Consider the following 22,855-nt stretch of genomic DNA (forward strand, 5'->3'; position numbering starts at 1 on the left):
CATGATTTGTCATGTCACCTTTTGGTTTTTCATTTATGTATTGCACCTTTTAACTTTTTTTTCCCCCTTCACATTATTCCAACGAATGTGAAAATTTATTTTATTCATCATTTGTTTTTTTTTAAATGAAAAAAGACATTTTTGTCAAAACATGATGTGTCCAGTTACCATTTCATTTTCGTTCATTTATTGAACCTTTTAATGTTTTTTCATTAAATTATTCTCAAGAACATGAAAATTCATATTTTATAATAACTATCATTTATTTATTTTTTATTAAAATTAAAATTTTTTGTCAAAGCATCGTTTGGCATATGACTTTAGTTTTTATCCCCTTATTACACATTTTCATAAAAGTATGCTTAATATTAAAACTCATATTTTCATAATGACTATAATTTGTTCATGAAAAAGGTCATATTTTTGTCCAAACAAGATTTGTCATGTCACCATTTCGTTTTCCGTTGTTATTTAACCTTTTAAAGGTCTTTAATAAAATTATGCTGACAAAATTCGGATTGTCATACCAACTACGATTTCTTTTTATAAAAAAGGTCAGATTGTCAAAACTTGTCTTTTTATCTTTTTGTTTCCATTAACTTTATAAATATAAATTTTCGTATTCTTGAGAATATTTTCATGAAAATATTCTCAAAAGTATGAAAATTTATATTTTCACAATTACACTGTAAAAACTATTACTATGTTCTCAATTTTTTTGGTGAAGCATTTTTACACTTAAAAATTGTTTGTAAATTTGAAAGCTGTGAGATCATTGAAATATACTTTAAAAGTTAAATAAATGTGACTAAAAAAATTAAGTAGATTTAAATAATTAAATTAACTGATATCAATAAAATTTAGTAAATATAATTACAAAAATTAAGTAGATTCAAATAATTTAATTAATCTGAAATAAAATTTAGTAAATATAATTAAAATCCCTAAACAATAGTAATTTGATAGAAAATCAAAAACACTAAAAATTCTAATTTAAGGGTAGATTTAATTTACATGCTATGTATACAAATGTCCTATATTTAACTCTTTACTGTAAAGTAAACTGTATTTACCATTCAGTCCATGAATACAAAAACCAAAATGAAAAACACCACCCCATCATTTTACAAATTTGATCATGACAATTCAAAAAAACTTAAATACAAATTTCAGCCACTGAACTGAAATTCTTAAAAAAATTACAAAGTTATACATTAATACATTTATATGCCACATTAGACCAGTGACATGTCATTAACCAACCTGGCATACTTTAAAAATGACAACATTTGAAATTTACATTTTAGCTACTGGACTCATTTGGGGACTAACAAACATACAAAATTCACCAACCTTTTGGCCTTACAAAACTTAACTGGCCTGAAGCGGAGTACAATTTAAACCTAACATTAGATAACACCCATCCAAAATGCATTTTAACAATTATACATCACATGGATAATGGACAACAATCTATGTAATCAAGTAATTTTTTTTTGTGTCTGTACCTTGGTTGAAAGTTTAAGTGGATTAAGCTCCAGGAAAAGGTTTTGGAAGACCTTCAAAGTATATTTAATGTTCTTGGGGTATCGTTGGTCCAAGGCATATGTCAATCCCATAAGATAGCAGCAGGCTCTGCTAAGATCACAGAGTTTGTTGAGGACAACAACACCCTCAATCACAATGCCTACATCGGTGACTGACCCATCTTTCTGAAGCAGGTAGCTCTTCAGCACTTCCTCTGCTAATTCATCTTGAACACAAATAGGTTGATCAGCAACATCCTGAAGACACAAATATAAAGAATAACAGGTTAGAACTAATATTTATGGAAATTAAAGGAAAAAATTTAGACACACGTGACTGACTGATAAAACATTACAGTTTAAAAACATCTTGCTGAATTCTTCATAATTTCTTTGAGTCATAAGAATGACAGACAATTAATAGATTTAAAATGCGAGTGCTTTACAACTTTTGAACTTTGCACTTATACAGAGACACCAGCCGCTATGTGCGCACACCGCTCCACTGCGTGTTTTACCCGGCAGGCTCACGAGGGAGAGAAAGGGAGGGAGAGAGAGAGTGAGTATATGATGGCATATGCAACAAACGTTCTCTCGACGCCGCGCTCACACGTGCTGTATGATAAGTAGAATTTTCTCTGACTTGCATAACCAAAACATTCACTTGTCCCGAAAAAGCATTAAAGGAACATGCCGCCTTTTGGGGATTTTAGCTTATTCACCGTATCCCCCAGAGTTAGATAAGTGCATACATACCCTTTTCATCTCTGTGCGTCCCGTAACTCTGCCTGACGCACCCACCGCTAGCCTAGCTTAGCACAAAGACTGGAAGTAAATGGCTCCAGCTAGCATACTGCTCCCAATAAGTGACAAAATAACGCAAATAGTTTGGTTTCTTACAAACGTTATTAACGTGGCTATAATTCTGGATGCTTTAACATGTTTCGTGAAAATTATTCATAAGTTTGCAGTGTCATAGGTACATCTCTGACGTTCATAACAATCCAAACCGTTTGAAAATCGGTAGAAAATTGAGCAAGTTATGGTTATTTAAAAGTACATGGACCATTAAACACAATGCTACGAGTGAGCGAGCTGACTGAGGTAAGATGGCCTCCAGGTGCGGACGTCGACCTCCATTGTCCAGCAGCGCGGGCGAGACATCTAGCCTTTATTATACATATTTATGGAGTTACGGCACGCACGAAGATGAAAATGCACTTATCTAACTCTGTGGGATTCGGGCGAATAAGCTAAAATCCCAAAATGTCGGCGTGTTCCTTTAATGTCGAGCCCTGATGTCCTACCTAAATTTTGTAACGTTACTTCAGATTAACAATAATGTAGACTTTTTACACGCAGTAATATTGTTGGACAATTAAGTTACGACATGATGTGAAGTCACCCTGAGAGACAGCGTTCTTTTAACGGACCATGACGCTACAGCCACTGCGGTTAAGGCAGCCGCATCTTGGAAATACACGGTTAAGCGAGCCGCACTTTGTTTAGTGTTGCGCGTCTAATCGTGCACTTACGGTACGGGTGGTGGGAGCGGTCAAAATACATGTAAAGACGCTTCAGAAAGGCGTTTCCGTTATAAAAAAAGACTCAGTGCATGTTCCACATTCAAACATTCATTAAACATTTTTCTTTATAGGTTTGCTCAATCTTTCAAATTATTCTTATTAAGGGTGTCCCTGTCTATTATTCCTTTTAATTTCGACTCATTTTACTGTGGAGTGTTTAAGAAAAGTAAAGGCAAAATCACTCCAAGCATCACTGCATTTTCAATCACTGTCAATATTCAAACACTCATAAAACATTTTTATTTATAGGTTTGCTCAATCTTTTAAATTATTCTTATTTACAGTGTCCCTGTCTATTATTCCTTTTAATTTTGACTCATTTTACTGTGGAGTTTTGGAGAAAAGTAAAAGCAAAATCACTCCAAGCATCACTGCATTTTCAATCACTGTCCATATTCAAACACTCATGAAACATAATTCTTTATAGGTTTGCTCAATCTTTTAAATTATTCTTATTTACATTGTCTCTGTCTATTACTCTATTAAATTTCAACTCATTTTACTGTGGAGTTTTGGAGAAAAGTAAAGGCAAAATCACTTAACACATCACTGCATTTTCAATCATGTTCCATATTCAAACACTCATAAAACATAATTCTTTATAGGTTTGCTCAATCTTTTAAATTATTCTTATTTACATTGTCCCTGTCTATTACTCTGTTAAATTTCAACTCATTTTACTGTGGAGTTTTGGAGAAAACTAAAGGCAAAATCACTCAAAACCTCAGGTGCATTTTCAATCATATTCCATATTTAAACACTCATAAAAGATAATTCTTTATAGGTTTGCTCAATCTTTTAAATAATTCTTATTTACATTGTCTCTGTCTATTACTCTATCAAATTTCAACTAATTTTACTGTGGAGTTTTGGAGAAAAGTAAAGGCAAAATCACTTAACACATCACTGCATTTTCAATCATGTTCCATATTCCAACACTCATAAAACAGTTTTCTTTATAGGTTTGCTCAATCTTTCAAATTATTCTTATGTACATTGTCCCTGTCTATTATTCTCTTAAATATTAACTTATTTTACTGTGGAGTTTTGGAGAAAAGTAAAGGCAAAATCATTAAAAACCCCAGTGCATTTTTAACCATTCAACATTCCACATTCAAACACTCATAAAACTTCCTAGATAGTTTTTTTAACTGATTCCTGTTTACAGTGATCCGGAATTTATTTATTTAGTATTTATTGTCAATTAATTTGACTGTACATTTTCAAGAAATTAAAGGCAATATTACTCAAAACATATGTGTATTCTTTTACTTATTTCCATATTATTCATAAAAATCTAAATAATGTGCATAATTATATATTTTTTTGGAAAAATTTCAGAAAAAATACATTCTTGTTTTGTCCGAACATATAAAAATTGGGATATGGATTTCACTCCATTACTATGTTTTTTTATTTTAAAACACAAATGAAACGAGCGAATAATGAAAGGTTGCAATTGTGCGGAGACAAATTTTATTTACAATCAAATGTTCATCATGTACATCATCAGTGGCATTTGAAACATTGCCAGAACTGTTCATTACCAATGACACTTCTGGGTATATCTACACATGTAGGATGATACCACTCTTGGCATTTAGAGCACTGGACCATGAGCTCATAGTAATGAGCTGTTCTGCAAACACAGTAAACAGGTATCGCAGTTTTGGTTACGTTTGCCTCGGCTTCACTCTCTCGACTCTTCATGCCAAATGCGATACTTTTTTTTGTAAACGAAGCATACAGTTGTGCCCTTAGCCTGCTTTCATTAAATATGCATACCTCTGGTGGGTGACCCTTGCAAATAGCATATGCAAATGCTATTGCGAATAACCCACAATTGCTGTTATTTGATTGCTGCTGCACAGCTGGTTGCAAAACATCAAACTTGTCTGACTGCGGCCTCACCAACCAGGACAGTGTTTGTAGTGTTCCTGGGTCCAGAGGGGTGCACTTGCTGTCATACACAGAGAGCTGATTTTCATTACAAAACATATTGCTGACTGTGATCCAGTGGCATTGCCGAATGTTCAATATTTGCAGAAACTTATTTTGTGGGGTTCCAACAATTCCACCATTTGGAATCGCACTAAAGGGCAGAACAGATTGAAACCCAACAATGTGCACATTGTCCTTTGCCATGACGTAGCTGGCCAGGTCGATGATATCACAGGTCAACCAGTAATCAGGGTGAAGTATTTGTTGCAGCATTTGTATTTTTGGTGGCCTGCATAGTCTTCGAGGAGCAATTGTTTCTGATGGACCTGATTTATTCCAGATTGGCCCTTCGATTTTTGATTGTCTTCTCCTGATATTCTTCACTGGTTCTTTCTGTAGATACAGAAGATACAATTTATTTCTTAGATATTTTTTGTGCCAGTTCAGATTTAAATTTGATGCAATGTGAAGACAAAAAGTCAATCTTGTTTGTGATCTTAGTCTATTAAGTATCTTTATAATGAGGGACAGCAGTGTCAGTTCCACATTTTGGGACCTTCTAGAAGACCACATATCATAATCATGCAATGATAAACCATTCTTTTAATTAATCAGCTGATTTACCTTTGCCTTCAGACTGCTCAGGTGTTTTGGGCTACACTTATATTTGTTGTACTTCAGGACTATCATCTTTCCTCTCTGCCTGTGTTTTGTAATAGTGAAATTGAACATGCTCGTCTCCTGCCATATTGACACTGGATATACAAACATACAATTTTCAATCAATATATTCCTCCTTCTAAATAAGCTGTGAAAGTTGATTCAAGAGATTGGAAGCCATGACTCTGCTATCATAATAACAAGACATCAGTTTACACATTCAGTAACACTTTATAGTGATTACAGATTACAGTGATTGTTCCCAATATTTGTACCTCACCAGTTAGATTTTTTTTTTACTATATATATATATATATACAGTGAGGAAAATAAGTATTTGAACACCCTGCTATTTTGCAAGTTCTTCCACTTAGAAATCATGGAGGGGTCTGAAATTGTCATCGTAGGTGCATGTCCACTGTGAGAGACATAATCTAAAAAAAAAATCCAGAAATCACAATGTATGATTTTTAAACTATTTATTTATATGTACACCTCCACAAGGCTGTATATATGTATATATATATATATATATATATATATATATATATATATATATATATATATATATATATATTATATATATAAATGAACGTATATATGTGTGTGTGTATATATATATATAAATATAAATATATAAATATAAATATAAAAGTGCCTGAGAAAAAGAAAAAGCCAGAAGAAGTGATCCAGGTTTAAATATATACACATACATATATATATATATATATATATATATATATATATATATATATATATATATATATATATATATATATATATATATATATATAATGTATGTGTATATATTTAAACCTGGATCACTTCTTTTTCTTTTTCTCAGGCACTTTTGGGGGTGCCTTTGAAGACTTCTCCGAACAAAAAACCACACTCACACACACACACACACACACACACACACACACACACACACACACACACACACACACACACACACACACACACACACAAAACCCATTTTATTTAAAATAAATAAGGATTTAGTTTAAAAGCATATGCTTCTGCTCTTTTTTTTTAACAAAAATTGTTTAGTTGTTGTTGTTGTTCTTCTTCTTTCTTCTTCTTCTTCTTCTTCTTATTATTATTATACACTCCGAATAATAATACCTTGTTTTTTACATCTTGGTATGGAAGGACCTTGACTAGTGGAGAAACATATAATCCTTTACGCCTCTGACGTCTCTTTTTCCACTGCTCCATTTCCACTCGAATGGACTAGAAGAGACACACATACATCACACAGGTTTTAAAAATTTTTTTTATCTATTACATTTTTTTATGAAGTGTATCTTACAGCATCTTGGTTTATAGGACTGTGGTGAGACCTGAGATGTTGTATGGATTAGAGACAGTGGCATTGAGTAAAAGACAGGACGTGGAGCTGGAGGTAGCAAAGCTGAAGATGTTGAGGTTTTCATTTAGAGTGACGAGGATGGACAGGATTAGAAATGAGTTTATTAGAGGGACAGCGCATGTAGGACGTTTTGGAGACAAGGTGAGGGAGGCGAGACTGAGATGGTTTGGACATGTGCAGAGGAGGGACATGGGGTATATCAGTAGGAGAATGCTGAGAATGGAGCCATCTGGAAGGAGGGAAATAGTAAGAAGAAGGAGGAGGTTTATGTATGTGGTGAGGGAAGACATGCAGGTGGTTGGTGTGAAAGAGGCAGATGTGGAGGACAGAGAGGTATGGAGAAGGATGATCCCCTGTGGCGACCCCTTATGGGAGAAGCCAATAGAAGAAGAAGAAGATATTACAGCATCTTGGTTTATATTTAGGGAACATTGAATTGCCAATATTTTTTAAAAGGTGAAAGTACAAAAATATTTCATTACTCTCTTTCTTGTTCGTTCTGTGTCTTCAAATTCACGGAGCAGTGCATCGTGCATGCTCTGATAAATCTGGACAAAGTCATCCAGTCATCCAATCTTGTCAATCTCCTTCTCTGGAACCTAATTTTTTTTTAGGTCCCATTGATTTTTTTTTTTATTATTCCTTGTGTCCGATTGTCTTGTGTAAAGTTCTGAATTATGGACAACAAATTGTAGTTATTTAAGGCATTACATTTATGTAAAAAAACAAGCTATTAAAATCAATCAGTTGAGTTTTTACCTGATTATTGGACTGACTGACTTTTTTATAAATCTGCCTGAAATGTTGGTAGGCTGAGCCTGTACCATGACGTCCAATATCACCTAAAGAATTACATTGTTTGTTTGTTTATTTTATTTTATTTTTTTTAATCAGTAGTAATGTTAGAAAACACTCCTATCAAAAAACCTACCTAGCAATAGACCAGACCACAGAGTTGCATGTGGAAGGAAGTACCTGGTCAAATTTTCAATGAATGTTGGGGCGTAATAGCTGTTTTCTTTCCCATTAAGGTCAAGAGGTGCTTTCACTATTACCTTCTGGAAGTGGCTTTCAAGGGGTGTGTTTCCCACATCATTCTGAAAGGAAATGTTTTGTATTATATACAATTTAAACATTAATGAAGCGAATTACGTTGTGTAGCTGGAGAAGCAAGACACAGGAATTAGTTATATATATAAATATAATATCTATCTATCTATCTATCTATCTATCTATCTATCTATCTATCTATCTATCTATCTATCTATCTATCTATCTATCTATCTATCTATCTATCTATATTATTATTAATAGCACATATTCATTATTTATGCTAATGCACATAAAGACAATTTAGCAGGCACTTAATTTAAATCAAATTGTGGTTCAAGTAATACTTAGAAACATCATGCAAATGTTAGGGAATGTCTTCAATATAACCTTCTTTTATGTCCTTGAATGTAAAGTTTGGACCTATGTACATGATGAAAACACACATGGTTGAGATGTCCTTTATAAAAATCCACTGCAGGTCAAGACAGAGATTCAACATAGCACCTTGCTGCAAGACTGTGTATTGTCAGCAGTCTACATATATAGCAATAACTGTTAATAACATGTTAATTACCTTGTAGTCTTCAGCAACAATGTTTTGTTCCTCAACTTCCAGTTTTCCTATTTGTTGCATCAGTGCTTGCAAGTTGTTATAGTGCTTAGCCACATTGTCTCCAGTGCATGGACTACAAAACAGGACTGTGGCACTGGGGAGCACCTCATCCATCTGCTTCAGATTTTCTGAACATGCAAGTAGCCCAAATGTGTGCATTGCAAGTTTGTAATGTTTTGGCACTCTAAAATGACAGCAATAAAAACAGAAATTGGTTATGTTTCAAATGCTTTATACATTAATCTCAGTTAAAAAAAACAACCAAAAAAATAAAAACCTACTGTTTTTTGCACAGACACTTTGCATTTTTCATTATGTGGCTTAAGCATCTATGAAGGATGGGAAGATCAAAGTTTTCTGCCTGGTATTGTCCACTGATTATTTCAAAGTACTTCTTCAGGAGATCCTCCAGACTTAGTTGGCAGAATGTAAAAGAAATAGAATTCAGAAGCACAAGGGAGCCATCACAAATGATCATAATTGGCCTTTTGACTGCCTTTTTCCCATACATTCTCATCATGTCTGTTTGGAAAGCCTGCAAGAAGTACATGACAGATGCTGTTGTGTGGTCACAAGTAAGATAGGTTGCAATTGGAAGAGGAGATGCCCCCTTGGAAGGATTATGCACAACTAATTCATACACATAGTATGGTCGACTTGTGGAGCTTCCTTTCTGAATAATACTTCCTGTTGCATCCAGATAGACAATGTCTTCTTTGCACCTTCTGTAAAACACTGACAGTGTTTTCTTAGACAATAGCATTATTGCTTTTGGGTGCATCATGACCCTCTGTAGGACTTCATTGTCTGATCCTTTCTTTTCATCAATTAATATTTGTAGACTTAAAAGTTCGTTTGAATGAGGTCTTTTCAGTTGTCTTTGGGTGCATGCAATGGTTTTCAAAACCTCTTTTGTTGGTGCTTCATCCCTGCACCCAGACTGTACCACCATCTCTGGGATTTTTTGCATGGATTCCAAATATACATTTCTGGGCAGTTTGCTTTCCAGAGTTTGTGCAATAGATGAACGTGCATCTGCATGCACTGGTCTCCTTTTCAGTTCAGTGGTACTGTGATAAACATCTCCTCCTGTGAATAGCACAGCTGCCTTCAGGGTGACCTCATCGGTCACTTCCACACTAACATTAATTGGGCAATTTTCAAATCGGCAGTAGCCCGTACATTCGAATAAAGGTGTGTTTTTTTGTGACAGCAGGGTTTTCACACTGTGTCTTTTAAAAAAAAAACTGCAGTATGGGTGAATTGACCATATTCCCTTCGCAATCACGTTTGTCCACTGTAACCCTTGAAAACATCTTCCTTTCTGATGCTTTCTTAGCTCTTGCCATTCTTTCTTGTCAATAAAAAAGAACCATGGCTCTTGTGGCAAACTACATTTAAAGAATGTGTCCTTTTCCTCACTGCTTTCTGTAGATATGTAAGCTAATTCAGCCAAGTCAGGTTCCTTGTCATGATACTGTAACACAAAAACAATTCCAATTGTGATTTCATATAAAAAAGTATATATGCATTATTATATCATTTGGCAATAAATGTTATTAATTTGATAAAATAAATTGTATTTATTTACTTAGTTAGTTAGTTAGTTAGTTAGTTAGTTAGTTAGTTAGTTAGTTAGTTAGTTAGTAAATGGTGAACCTGTGTATAGAACCTTCTGCTGTATGTGATAATTTCACATTTCTCAGAGTGCACATTTTTGAGGCAAAGGTTTTAAATGACTTGAGTCCTTTTTTGTAATCATATTCATTTTTTTCCCTTTGCATATTTGTGTAATTGTCATATTGTATTTCATATCAGACTGCTAGTTGTTTAGATGTTATAGAATATCTGAAATATTAAAGATAGACTTTACATTTAATATTATGCTAGTATATACTATACTACTATGTTTCTATGAATATACAGTCTGTATAGAAATTAATGACTTCTCAAACCTAAAATAAACACATTTTGTTGCTTTTAAAGCTGGAATTGAAAACAGACACAGTTTTTGTATTATCCGGCTGTATTCACTCAGTTCAACCTATTACATTGCAATGAAAGATACTGTATAAAACCAAAAACACCGTTATAAATAAATAAATAAATTACTGAGTTCTGACTGAAAAAAGTTAAATAGCATCGCCAACTTGTGTTTGGTTTTGTTGTTTTTTTCCTTTTTATTTAAATTACAAACTTACTAACTTTGCACATCTAAACTTTGCACATTTTGTCAATTTTCTTTGCAGAACTGCCCAAGTTCAGTTAAATTTTATGGTGACCGTTTGTTGACTGCAGTCTTCAAATCATTGTACAGATTTTCGATTAATGTTGAGGCCAAATAAGAACAATTTAATCTTATCTGATCATAACACCTTTTTCCATGTGTCCTCAGAATCTTTACGGTGCATTTGACAAAGCTCATTTATGACTGCCTGATTTAGGTTACAAGACCTTTTGTACAAAGGGGTGATCCTTTTTCCAGCTCAGTGTTTCTTCTTCTTTTTTTTTTTTTTTTTGCAGTCATGTTGGTCTTCTATCTTTCATTTGGATGGTATAAGTTGTATTGAGTACAGCTTACTAAAACTTACAGCAGAGTACAGTACAGCTTACTAAAAGAAAAACTGTGTCTGTCTTTATTTCAGACTGCAAAGCAACACAATGTGATTATTTTAAAGGGAAATAATTATTTTTATACCCAATTTTGTACTGAAGCAAAAACCAAGATATTTTTTAAATATATATTTTATTTGACTACCTTATCTTCTAAAGATCCAGGATTTTTTTCAGAACAAGGACTGTTACCCTTTAAATCTGTTGTCAAATTCTCCCAAGAGCCCTGAAAGACATTATTAACAACAAAAAGTAAACCCTTAATAATAACTAAACATGGAACATGCTAATTTTATCTTTTACTTCATAATATAGACAATTACCCTCTGATCAGGAAATGCTGATTTGCATTCAAGGTGTTGAATAAGTTTATCTTTTTAAAATAAGATATTTAGATATTTAATGTCTTTCTGCATAAGTGTAGGCCAATTACTGTCTCCCAAATTTATATATATATATATATATATATATATATATATATATATATATATATATATATATATATATATATATATATATAAAATCTATATATATATATATATATATATATATATATATATATATATATATATATATATATATATATAAATATATATATATAAATATATATATATATATATATATATATATATATATATATATATATATATAATTGCAAGCACGATTGCAATTAATGAAATGAATTTTAATTTGAACAAAAAAATTAATTTGTGTTGGTGACAGAAGCTTCCAGTTGCTCATTAAAAAATAAAGGTATGTGAAATAAAAAATAAAAAAAAAGAATAAAAAATAGTTAATGCACATTTTTGTAAAGATAAGTAAATAAATAAATTGTATTACTGCTCAGAAAAGTACAGATAAAAGTGATATTGGACATTTATTTTATTGAACAATGGGGAAAGCATTTAATGGTTCATGAGATTAACAGAGGTAAATATAATATGTACATTTCAAACAAGTGGTAAAAAAGCTAGTAAAATTAAAGAAAAGAGGACAAAAAAAAGTCTGGAAAGTTATATTTGATGACATCTAGAAGAAAATATTGACATGGTTAAACTTATTAATGGCTTGCAGCCTGTTAAATACCGAAATTCGGAACACATAACTTATCTTGTTTGTTAAAAAATACATATTATTTCATAAATAGTAATATAATAATGTTACTATAATAATAACATTATTATAGTAATAAAATTATTATAGTAATGTTATTATTATAATAATAATAAATATTAATAATAATTATTATTATTTTATGTCCTAATAATAATAATAATAATAATAACATATAATATTATTATTGTTTTGGTGTGAGTAGTATAAACATATTTTTGGACAGGAAAACCTTGTTACGTTTTTTGTTCCATTTTTTTCGATTTATTTATATATTTTGTCCAGAAAGCTTGTAATCAATTACAGTCCTCATGCTTCTGCAGAACTCATTTGTAACATTCTGCCACAGACTCTATAGCAGCTTAGTCCTATAGTAGTTTAATGATAATTAAAATGCATTTTATTAGGCACCTTTCAAGACTCAATGACAGCTTACAAGCACAGGATTGATTGATTGAATGCAATACAACCAACAATTTGTGATATTGATTATGATAAACAGACATTTAATAAAAATAGAAATATGTAATTTCCAAACAATAAAACAAAAGCCTAATATAAAAGGATAATTTTAGGTGTGTGAATCAGTGCGCAGAAGAGAGTCAATAAATGTCCACAGGTGCTGAAGTCAAAGTAGATACTGTTGTGCAGTCTGGCAGATTCTTGATTGAGTTTGCTTAATCTTTAAAATGTCCAAGTTGTAATCTGGGGGAAAAAAAGGGTCAACGTATCTTTTACGCTCTGCCAGACACCGGTGAGACATATGATGCTGCTGTTGCTGCTTTAAAAAAACAGTTCATACCGAAAGTTAACGTTGTTGTGGAGCGGCATACGTTCAGAAAAAGGGTGCAAGCCTCACATGAAAGCATACAACAGTACATTGCTGCTTTGCATGCACTTGCTGCAAAATGTGACTTTGGTGATAAAGTCGACGACATGATTCGGGACCAGTTGCTGGAACATTTACAAAGCAATGATATCAGACAGAGATTGTTACTCGAGCCGGACCTGACATTACAGAAAGCAACTATCCTTGCGACACAACTGGAAGCCGCGGCTGAGCACGCAAAGAAAATTACGGCCGACAGTGATGCTCCAGTGCGAGCTATACAAGCCAAGGCACATCATGCAATTGTGAAACACCGCTCGCGTCCAGCTGCCGCCTCCGCTTCGTCTTCCCGTAAGTCATGTTTCAGATGTGGTTCAGACAAACACCTAGCTAACTCAGCACAATGCCCTGCTGCAAAACTTTATTGTAAATTATGCAACAAGAAAGGACATTTTGCGCGAGTGTGCCGTTCAGCCCCAGCGCGTGACGTGCGTGAGGTCCAAGTGCATGACGTCACCGTACTGTATTTAGAGAACTCAGCCGATGCACCAAAGAAACTACATTGCAAAGTGACTGTTAATACTTCTGCTTTACCTGGCACCACAGTACAATTCGTTGTGGATACAGGTTCTTCTGTGTCCATATTGCCCCTCCATGTTTATAAACGCTACTTCAGTGCCACACCATTATCTACACCTGCTATCCGACTGGTGACTTATACTCAGGAATCCATACCTGTACTTGGATGTCTGCAAGCGCAAGCATGTGTCTCCAATACATCTGCTGCAGCCACATTTTTCGTTGTGGATAAAGGAACTGCTTTGCTGGGCATGGATTTGATTTCTGCCCTAAAACTACAAATCAATGGTAATATCTGCACCTCTGTCATGACCACCAATACCACACCCCTGGAAGATTCCAAAATAGGGTGTGTAAAGAACTTTGTTCATAGAGTAAAAATTTATCCCTCAGTGAAACCTGTGCGTCAAAAATTGCGACGCTTACCTTTTGCAGTCCGAGCTTCTGTTTCAGCTGAAGTCTACAGCAAGCTGGTGTGATTGAACGTGTGGATGCTTCTGCTTGGGTGTCTCCCATTGTTGTTACAAGAAAGAAAACTGGTGGGATACGAATGTGTGCTGATCTATGGGAAGTTAACAAAGCCGTTATTACTGACTGTTATCCTTTGCCGCACATTGATAAAATGCTCACCAGCCTTAGGGGTGCTACAGTATTTTCTACTATCGATTTAGCTAATGCATACTATCAGCTTCCACTGCATGAAGATAGTAGAGATATTACAGCTTTCATCACACATGATGGCCTGTTCAGATTTTGCAGGGTTCCTTATGGCCTGGCGTCAGCACCCTCCGCTTTCCAAAAGATGATGGCTACCATCCTGCAGCGGGTACCAGGTGTAAAAAACTACCTGGATGATCTTATTGTGTACGGAGAAACGGTGGAAGAGCATGGCGTGTACCTTAGTACTGTGTTGCAGAAACTGAGAGAGTCTGGGCTGGTGTTAAATGACAAAAAGTGCAATTTTAAACAGACCTCTCTGAGGTTCCTGGGACACATAATCAATGCCGGTGGCATCTTACCCGACCAGGAGCATCTGGATGCTGTCCGTAAAGCTCCGCCTCCATCGGATGCAGCATCTCTGCAATCCTTCCTAGGATTAGTATCTTGGTACTCGAAATTCCTTCCGGGATTTGCGACAGTTGTTGCCCCAATGCGTGAGTGTGCTAAGGAAAAGGGACTGTTCACTTGGACTCCTGCTGCTCAAAACAGCTTTGAGGACATTAAACAGACGCTTGTGTCCAGTCCAGCCCTTGCCATTTATGACCCCACACTGCATTCAGTAATTTCAACGGACGCAAGTGATTACGGGTTGGGCGCAGTGTTTGCACAAATACAACCCAGCGGAACAGAAAAACCAGTGGCTTTTGCTTCACGCACACTCACAGACACTGAAAAGAAATATTCTATTGTAGAGAAGGAGGCCCTAGCATGCGTGTGGGCTACTGAAAAATAGCGAACGTACTTGTGGGGCCATCGCTTTACACTTCGCACAGACCACCAGGCACTCACCACCTTACTTACTACTAAAGGAATGGGAAGAGCCGGAATGCGAATTGCTCGTTGGGCAGCACGTCTGCTTTGTTTTGATTACGACGTTGTCTATCGACCGGATTCCCAGAACCATACTGCAGACTGCTTGTCTCGTCTTCCCATACCTGCACCTGCTGATTTCTCGGACGATGTAGAGCCTGAAATTGTTGCATCCATTTCTTCAACATTGTGCTCTCTTTCAGTGTCTGATTTTGAAACCGCCTGTACTGCTTGCCCTGAACTGGAAAAATTGCGGAAACAAATCAGGCATGGCTGGCAGTCAAGGCAGTTAATCAGGACTTGATTCCATATTGCAGAGCGAGAGACAAACTGTCAGTAAAAGATGCATTTGTTTTCAGAGGAACAAGGCTGTTAGTTCCTGTGGCTTTACGACACACCGTGATTTCCTTGGCACATGAGGCTCACCAGGGAGTAGTGCGTACAAAACAGAGATTGCGGGACCTTTACTGATGGCCACAGATGGACTCTCAGGTTCAGTCAGCAATTTCTGCATGCATTCCTTGCAAGTCCAACGACAAATCGGCTGTAACGCATCCAGCACCCCTGCAACCAGTTCAGTTTCCTGAGGGCCCATGGAAAAAACTAGGTCTGGATATAGTTGGACCGTTCGAAACAGCCACCCCTGCTTGCCGATATATTATAACACTCACTGACTATCATTCCAAGTGGCCAGAGCTTGCATTTGCTAGCAGTGCAACTACTGAAGATGTTATACAATTTCTGTGCACTGTCTTTAGTCATCATGGCGATCCAGAGTGTATCATTACGGACAATGGCTCCCAGTTCACTTCTGCTGTTTTTGCCGAGTTTTGAAACAGCGAGACATAAAACACATCCGTACATCTGTGTACTATCCGGCTTCTAACGGCGCTGTTGAAAGATTTCACCGTGCACTGAAAGGTTGCATACAGACAGCAATTCAGCACACAGAACCATGGAACAGTGCTGTCACAGCGTGGCTTCAGGTGTACCGGGCGACACCTCATGCCACTACGGGCGTGTCACCTTACGAACTGTTATACGGGAGAAAGATGCGAACCAAGCTTAACATCCTACCTTTACAGGATGAGGGCAAATGTGATCTAGCTGCCATCCGTGAGAATGTGAAAAAGAAACAGGACAAAATGAAACAATACACAGATCACAAACGCAGTGCACGCAATCCTCCATTTGATGTGGTTGAGAGAGTGAGGATAAGGCTTCCTCGTGCAACCCCAAAAGGTCATCCGAGATTCTCCGCTCCTGTGAGAGTAGAGAAGAGAGTGGCACCCAACACATTCTTGCTAGGCGATGGTTAACGGTGGAATGCAGCTCACCTGGCATACTCACCTCAACTGACCGATGGTGCTAGTAACATGTTTCAGCAAGCACTTAATACAACACACAATCCTGTGAAAGTTTCACGTATAAGCCATAAGCCTATTTGGCACAAGGACTATGTGATATCCTAGACAGAACTTGCATTTAAGTTTCATAAAACATAGCTTGCAAAGAATATTGTTCTGTGGAAGTTCAGTTTGCATATTGGCTACACAAGTGTTGAAGTACGGTAAAGAAAAAAAAAAAAGTACTTGTTAAATATCAGTATACTCTTCATTGACAGTTAATGTATGAATGTCAGAAATCAAGGCAACATATATAACACAAGCTCTGTGATAACTGTTACTGAATAGTTGCCTATGTTCCAATTTCTTTGGTCATGTTTCTTTTCGGTTAAGAGTAGTGTTCTTACAAAGAGGGGAAATGTTGTGTTTTATGCAAATCCTTGCTCTACCGCTAGAGACGCTGGACAGAATAAAAGGAGTAGAAGAAGAACGGTGAGCTAGGCGGGAATCGGTGAAGTTGCAGTTTTAAAATAAAATACAAAGTTTGGAATAATTGGCGTCTTGCTTTTGCCTACAGATCTAACACAGGGACACTGTACATAAGAATAATTTGAAAGATTGAGTAAACCTATAAAGAAAACTGTTTTATGAGTGTTTAAATATGGAACATGATTGAAAATGCAGTGATGTTTTGAGCGATTTTGCCTTTAGTTTTCTCCAAAACTCCGCAGTAAAATAAGTTGAAATTTAATAGAGTAATAGACAGGTACAATGTAAATAAGAATAATTTAAAAGATTGAGCAAACCCATAAAGAATTATGTTTTATGAGTGTTTGAATATGGAACATGATTGAAAATGCACCTGAGGTTTTGAGTGATTTTGCCTTTAGTTTTCTTCAAAACTCCACAGTAAAATAAATTGAAATTTAAAGGAATAATAGACAGGGAGACCCTTAATAAGAATTTTTTAAAAGATTGAGCAAACCTATAAAGAATTATCTTTTATGAGTGTTTAAATATGTGACATGATTGAAAATGCACCTGAGGTTTTGAGTGATTTTGCCATTACTTTTTTCAAAAACTCCACAGTAAAATAAGTTAATATTTAAGAGAGTAATAGACAGGGACAAAATAAATAAGAATTAATAAAAAGATTGAGCAAACCTATAAGAGAAAATGTTTTATGAGTGTTTGAATGTGGAATATGATTGAAAATGCAGTGATGCTTGGACTTAATTTGCCTCTACTTTTCTCAAAAACTCCACAGTAAAATGAGTTGAAATTTAACAGAGTAATAGACAGGGACAATGTATATAAGAATAATTTGAAAGATTGAGCAAACCTATAAAGAAAAATGTTTAATGAATGTTTGAATATGGACAGTGATTGAAAATGCAGTGATGCTTGGAGTGATTTTGCTTTTACTTTTCTCAAAAACTCCACAGTAAAATTAGTTGAACTTTAAAGGAATAATAGACAGGGACACCCTTAATAAGAATTTTTTAAAAGATTGAGCAAACCTATAAAGAAAAATGTTTTATGAGTGTTTGAAAATGCAGTGATGCTTGGAGTGATTTTGCTTTTAGTTTTCTCAAAAACTCCACATTAAAATAAGTTAATATTTAAGAGAGTAATAGACAGGGACAATGTATATAAGAATAATTTGAAACATTGAGCAAACCTATAAAGAAAAATGTTTAATGAGTGTTTGAATATGGACAGTGATTGAAAATGCAGTGATGCTTGGAGTGATTTTGCTTTTACTTTTCTCCAAAACTCCACAGTAAAATGAGTTGAAAATTAACAGAGTCATAGACAGGGACACTGTAAATAAGAATAATTTGAAAGATTGAGCAAACCTATAAAGACAATTTTTTAATGAGTGTTTGAATGTGGAACATGATAAAAATGCACTGACTCTTTTTTATAACGGAAACGCCTTTCTGAAGCGTCTAAACGAAGTCTAAACAAAGTGCGGCTCGCTTAACCGTGTATTTCCAAGATGCGGCTGGCTTAACCGCAGTGGATTTGTCCCATTAACGTTATCTGTTACATCAGTCTAGTTAACTTACAATTGCTGCACTAACTTAGTCGTTATTTTCTGCATTTAACTTTCTCACACGTGACTTTATATGCCCACCACCCAAGTAAATAACAATGACGAAGCCAAGTCAGCGGTAATACAGCCTCGCCTCCCCTCCCTCTTCATATACGGTCGGGCACACTAACATTACGCTGATATTTGGTCCATTTTAAATACATTTTTAAGTTGTCGTGCTGTAACAACCGAATTTTAGCTGAACATTCGGTGGTTTGAAAAAATACAGTCACCGTAATGCTAGAAATGCTGGTGCCTTTCAGAAAGTTACCACCGAACAGCACTGCTGCAACAAAATATAAAAAAAAAAAACCCAGAACGTTTTGTGTACCCAAAACACGGCCAAAATGTAATTAAGTTTAGACAACTTACTACTTACCAGTTTTTACGGAGTCTTACGGTGGTTTTAGTCAGTTTTTAGTCTTCCTGTGACCAGCAAACTCAAACTGGTTTCCCGTCGTTGAGCGTTGTCCACGTGACGTGATCACAAAAGCCGGGAAACATACTCAATTTATTTAGTCAATGCAAAATACCAAAAAAATTGATTGGAAGTTAGTAATCGTTTTGGTCTTTAAGACAAAGAAATTTAATTGCATCATTCTCAAATATTTTAATTTAAATGTACCAAAAACATTAAATATATATAAAAAAAATATATAATTTGTTGGTTAAATGCTTATTTTTCTTAATAAAATATACTTAATTAATTAAGTAAATATTATTTAAAAAAATCTCTGGGATTTTACTCATTAATTTAGGTAATTCCAATTTAAATAATCTCTTAAATGATATTTAGAGATTTGATTGAGTTAATACAAAACCCAGCGATGCACAAGCCAGTGCACTCTTAGTGCCGGTCCCAAGCCCGGGTTAATGGGGAGGGTTGCGTTAGGAAGGGCATCCAGCGTAAAACGTGCTAAATCAAATATGCGGATCACAAATGAGAATTTCATACCGGATCTGTCGAGGCCCGGGTTAACAACGACCGTCACAGGTATCATTAGCCGACAGGGTACCGGTGGAAATTGGGCTACTGTTGGGCGAAGGAGGAGAAGGAGAGGAGGAAGACGTCTACAGAGACGGCAAGTAAAGGAAAAGTGTAGGAGAGTGGAGGTTCGGGTTGGTATTTTAAATGTTGGTACTATGACGGGTAAAGGGAGAGAGGTAGCTGATATGATGGAGAGGAGAAAGGTAGATATTTTGTGTGTTCAGGAGACCAAGTGGAAAGGGAGTAAGGCCAGGAACATTGGAGGTGGGTTTAAACTGTTTTATCATGGTGTGGATGGAAAGAGAAATGGTGTAGGGGTGATTCTGGAAGAAGAGTTTAGTAAGAGTGTAGTGGAGGTGAGAGAGTTTCTGATAGGGTGATGATCGTGAAGCTGGAAGTTGAAGGGATGATGATAAATGTCATCAGTGCCTATGCTCCACAAGTTGGCTGTGAGATGGAGGAGAAGGAAAGATTCTGGAGTGAATTAGATGAAGTGGTAGATGGTGTAACCAGGAAAGAATGATTGGTGATTGGGGCAGACTTTAATGGGCATGTAGGTGAAGGGAACAGAGGTGATGAGGAGATGATGGGTAGGTTTGGTTTTAAGGAGAGGAATGTGGAAGGGCAGATGGTGGTAGATTTTGCCAAAAGGATGGAAATGGCAGTGGTGAACACGTATTTTAAGAAGAAGGAGGATCATAGGGTGACGTATAAGAGTGGAGGAAGGTGCACACAAGTGGACTATGTGCTATGCAGGAGATGCAACCTGAAGGAGATTGGAGACTGTAAGGTGTTGGCAGGGGACAGTGTAGCTAGACAGCATCGGATGGTGGTCTTTAGAATGGTTTTGGAGGCGAAGAAGAAGAGGAGGAGAGTAAGGACTAAAAGAAAAATAAGATGGTGGAAACTGAAGGAGGAAGAGTGTAGTGTGAGGTTCAGGGAAGAGGTCAGACAGGGGCTTGGTTGTGGTGAAGAGGTGCTGGATGATTGGGCAACTACTGCAGGAGTGATGAGGGAGGCAGCTAGAAAAGTACTTGGTGTACTTGAGAAGGTGGAGGGAGTATTTTGAGCAGCTGATGAATGAGGAAAATCAGAGAGAGAGAAGGTTGGATGATGTGGAGTTTGTGAAGCAGGATGTAGATAGGATTAGTAAGGAGGAAGTGAGAGCAGCGATTAAGAGGATGAAGAATGGAAAGTCGGTTGGACCAGATGACATACCGGTAGAAGCATGGAGATGTTTAGGAGAGATGGCAGTGGAGTTTTTAACCAGATTGTTTAACAGGATTTTGGAAGGTGAGAAGATGCCTGAGGAATAGAGAAGGAGTGTGCTGGTACCGATCTTTAAGCATAAGGGAGATGTGCAGACCTGCAGTAACTACAGGGGAATTAAGTTGATCAGTCACACCATGAAGATATGAGAAAGAGTAGGGGAAGCCAGTCTGAGAGGTGACCATCTGTGAGCAACAGTATGGTTTCATGCTGAAGAAGAGCACCACAGATGCCTTATTTGCTTTGAGGATGTTGATGGAGAAGTATAGAGAAGGACAGAAGGAATTGCATTGTGTATTTGTGGATTTAGAGAAAGCGTACGACAGAGTGCCAAGAGAGGAGTTGTGGTATTGTATGAGGAAGTCAGGTGTGTCAGAGAAGTATGTGAGGGTGGTGCAGGACATGTATGAGGACAGTGTGACGGCAGTGAAGTGTGCAGTAGGAACGACAGACTGGTTCAGGGTGAAGGTTGGACTGCATCAAGGATCGGCCCTGAGCCCTTTCCTGTTTGCAGTGGTGATGGACAGGTTGACGGACGAGGTCAGACAGGAGTCTCCCTGGACTATGATGTTTGCAGATGATATTGTGATTTGTGGTGAGAGTAGAGAGCAGGTTGAGAAAAGCCTGGAGAGGTGGAGGTATGCGCTGGAGAGAAAGGGGATTGAAAGTCAGTAGGAGTAAGACAGAGTACATGTGTGTGAATGAGAGGGAGGGCAGTGGAGTGATGTGGTTGCAGGGAGAAGAGGTGGAGAAGGTGGAGGAGTTCAGGTACCTGGGGTCAACAGTTCAAAGTAATGGAGAGTGTGTTAGAGAAGTAAAGAAAAGAGTGCAGGCAGGGTGGAGTGGGTGGAGAAGAGTGACAGGAGTGATTTTTGATAGTAGGGTATCTGCAAGAATGAAAGGGAAAGTTTATAGGTCTGTGGTGAGACCTGCGATGTTGTATGGTTTAGAGACCGTGGCATTGAGTAAAAGACAGGAGGTGGAGCTGGAGGTAGCAGAGCTGAAGATGTTAAGGTTTTTGTTGGGAGTGACGAGGATGGACAAGATTAGAAATGAGTTTATTAGAGGGACAGCGCATGTAGGATGTTTTGGTGACAAGGTGAGGGAGGCGAGATTGAGATGGTTTGGACATGTGCAGAGGAGGGACATTAATTATATTGGTAGAAGAATGCTGAGGATGGAGCCACCATGTAGGAGGAAAAGAGGAAGGCCAATGAGGAGGTTCATGGATGTGGTGAGGGAAGACATGCAGGTAGTTGGTGTGAAAGAGGCAGATGTATAGGACAGGGTGGTATGGAGACGGATGATCCGCTGTGGCGACCCATAAGGGGAGCAGCCGAAAGAAGAAGAAAAAGAAGAAGAAGAAGAAGAAGAAGATTGAGTTAATACAAGTATTTATTTTTGTGATATTTACAAAGCCACTGAATTATTTTTTACAGTGTATTTTTGTAAAAACGATTTGTCATGTCACCTTTTCGTTTGTCGTTCACTAATTTTAACGGTAATTCATTAAATTATTCACAAGAAAACGAAATTTCATATTTTTATTATCATATTTTATGAAAAAAGTTATATTTTGTCAAAAAAATGTTCACGCCACTTTTTTGTTTTTCGTTTACTTATTTCACCTTTTAACGAGTAATTATGCTAATGAACATACAAAATCATATTTTTATAATAACAATGATATTTTTAAACAAAAGTCATATTTTTATCAAAACGGTCTGTCATTTCCC

At 36.3% G+C, this 22,855-nt stretch overlaps 3 long non-coding RNA genes across 5 annotated transcripts in view; all 3 read right to left on the reverse strand.

The window, feature by feature from the left end:
- LOC310725326 overlaps positions 1-22,855 on the reverse strand; it is a 517,016-nt gene that overhangs the window by 404,355 nt on the left and 89,806 nt on the right. The gene's annotated exons all lie outside the window — the stretch shown is intronic.
- Positions 1,211-19,412, reverse strand: LOC310725314. Its single transcript, XR_014533307.1, has 3 exons — positions 19,262-19,412; positions 2,932-2,975; positions 1,211-1,784 (listed from the first exon to the last, which is right to left on the reverse strand). It is a non-coding gene; the product is annotated as an uncharacterized lncRNA (long non-coding RNA).
- On the reverse strand, positions 6,873-10,293 carry LOC310725318. 3 transcript variants are annotated; one of them, XR_014533311.1, is made up of 4 exons: positions 8,716-10,293; positions 8,020-8,185; positions 7,029-7,317; positions 6,873-6,939 (listed from the first exon to the last, which is right to left on the reverse strand). It is a non-coding gene; the product is annotated as an uncharacterized lncRNA (long non-coding RNA). The 3 variants fall into 3 exon arrangements; XR_014533313.1 differs by lacking the exons at positions 6,873-6,939; positions 7,029-7,317 and adding exons at positions 7,730-7,758; positions 7,848-7,930; XR_014533312.1 differs by having other exon boundaries at positions 6,878-7,317.

The sequence above is a fragment of the Silurus aristotelis genome (assembly GCF_946808225.1).
Source record: "Silurus aristotelis genome assembly, chromosome: 4".
Classification (NCBI taxonomy): Eukaryota; Metazoa; Chordata; class Actinopteri; order Siluriformes; family Siluridae; genus Silurus; species Silurus aristotelis.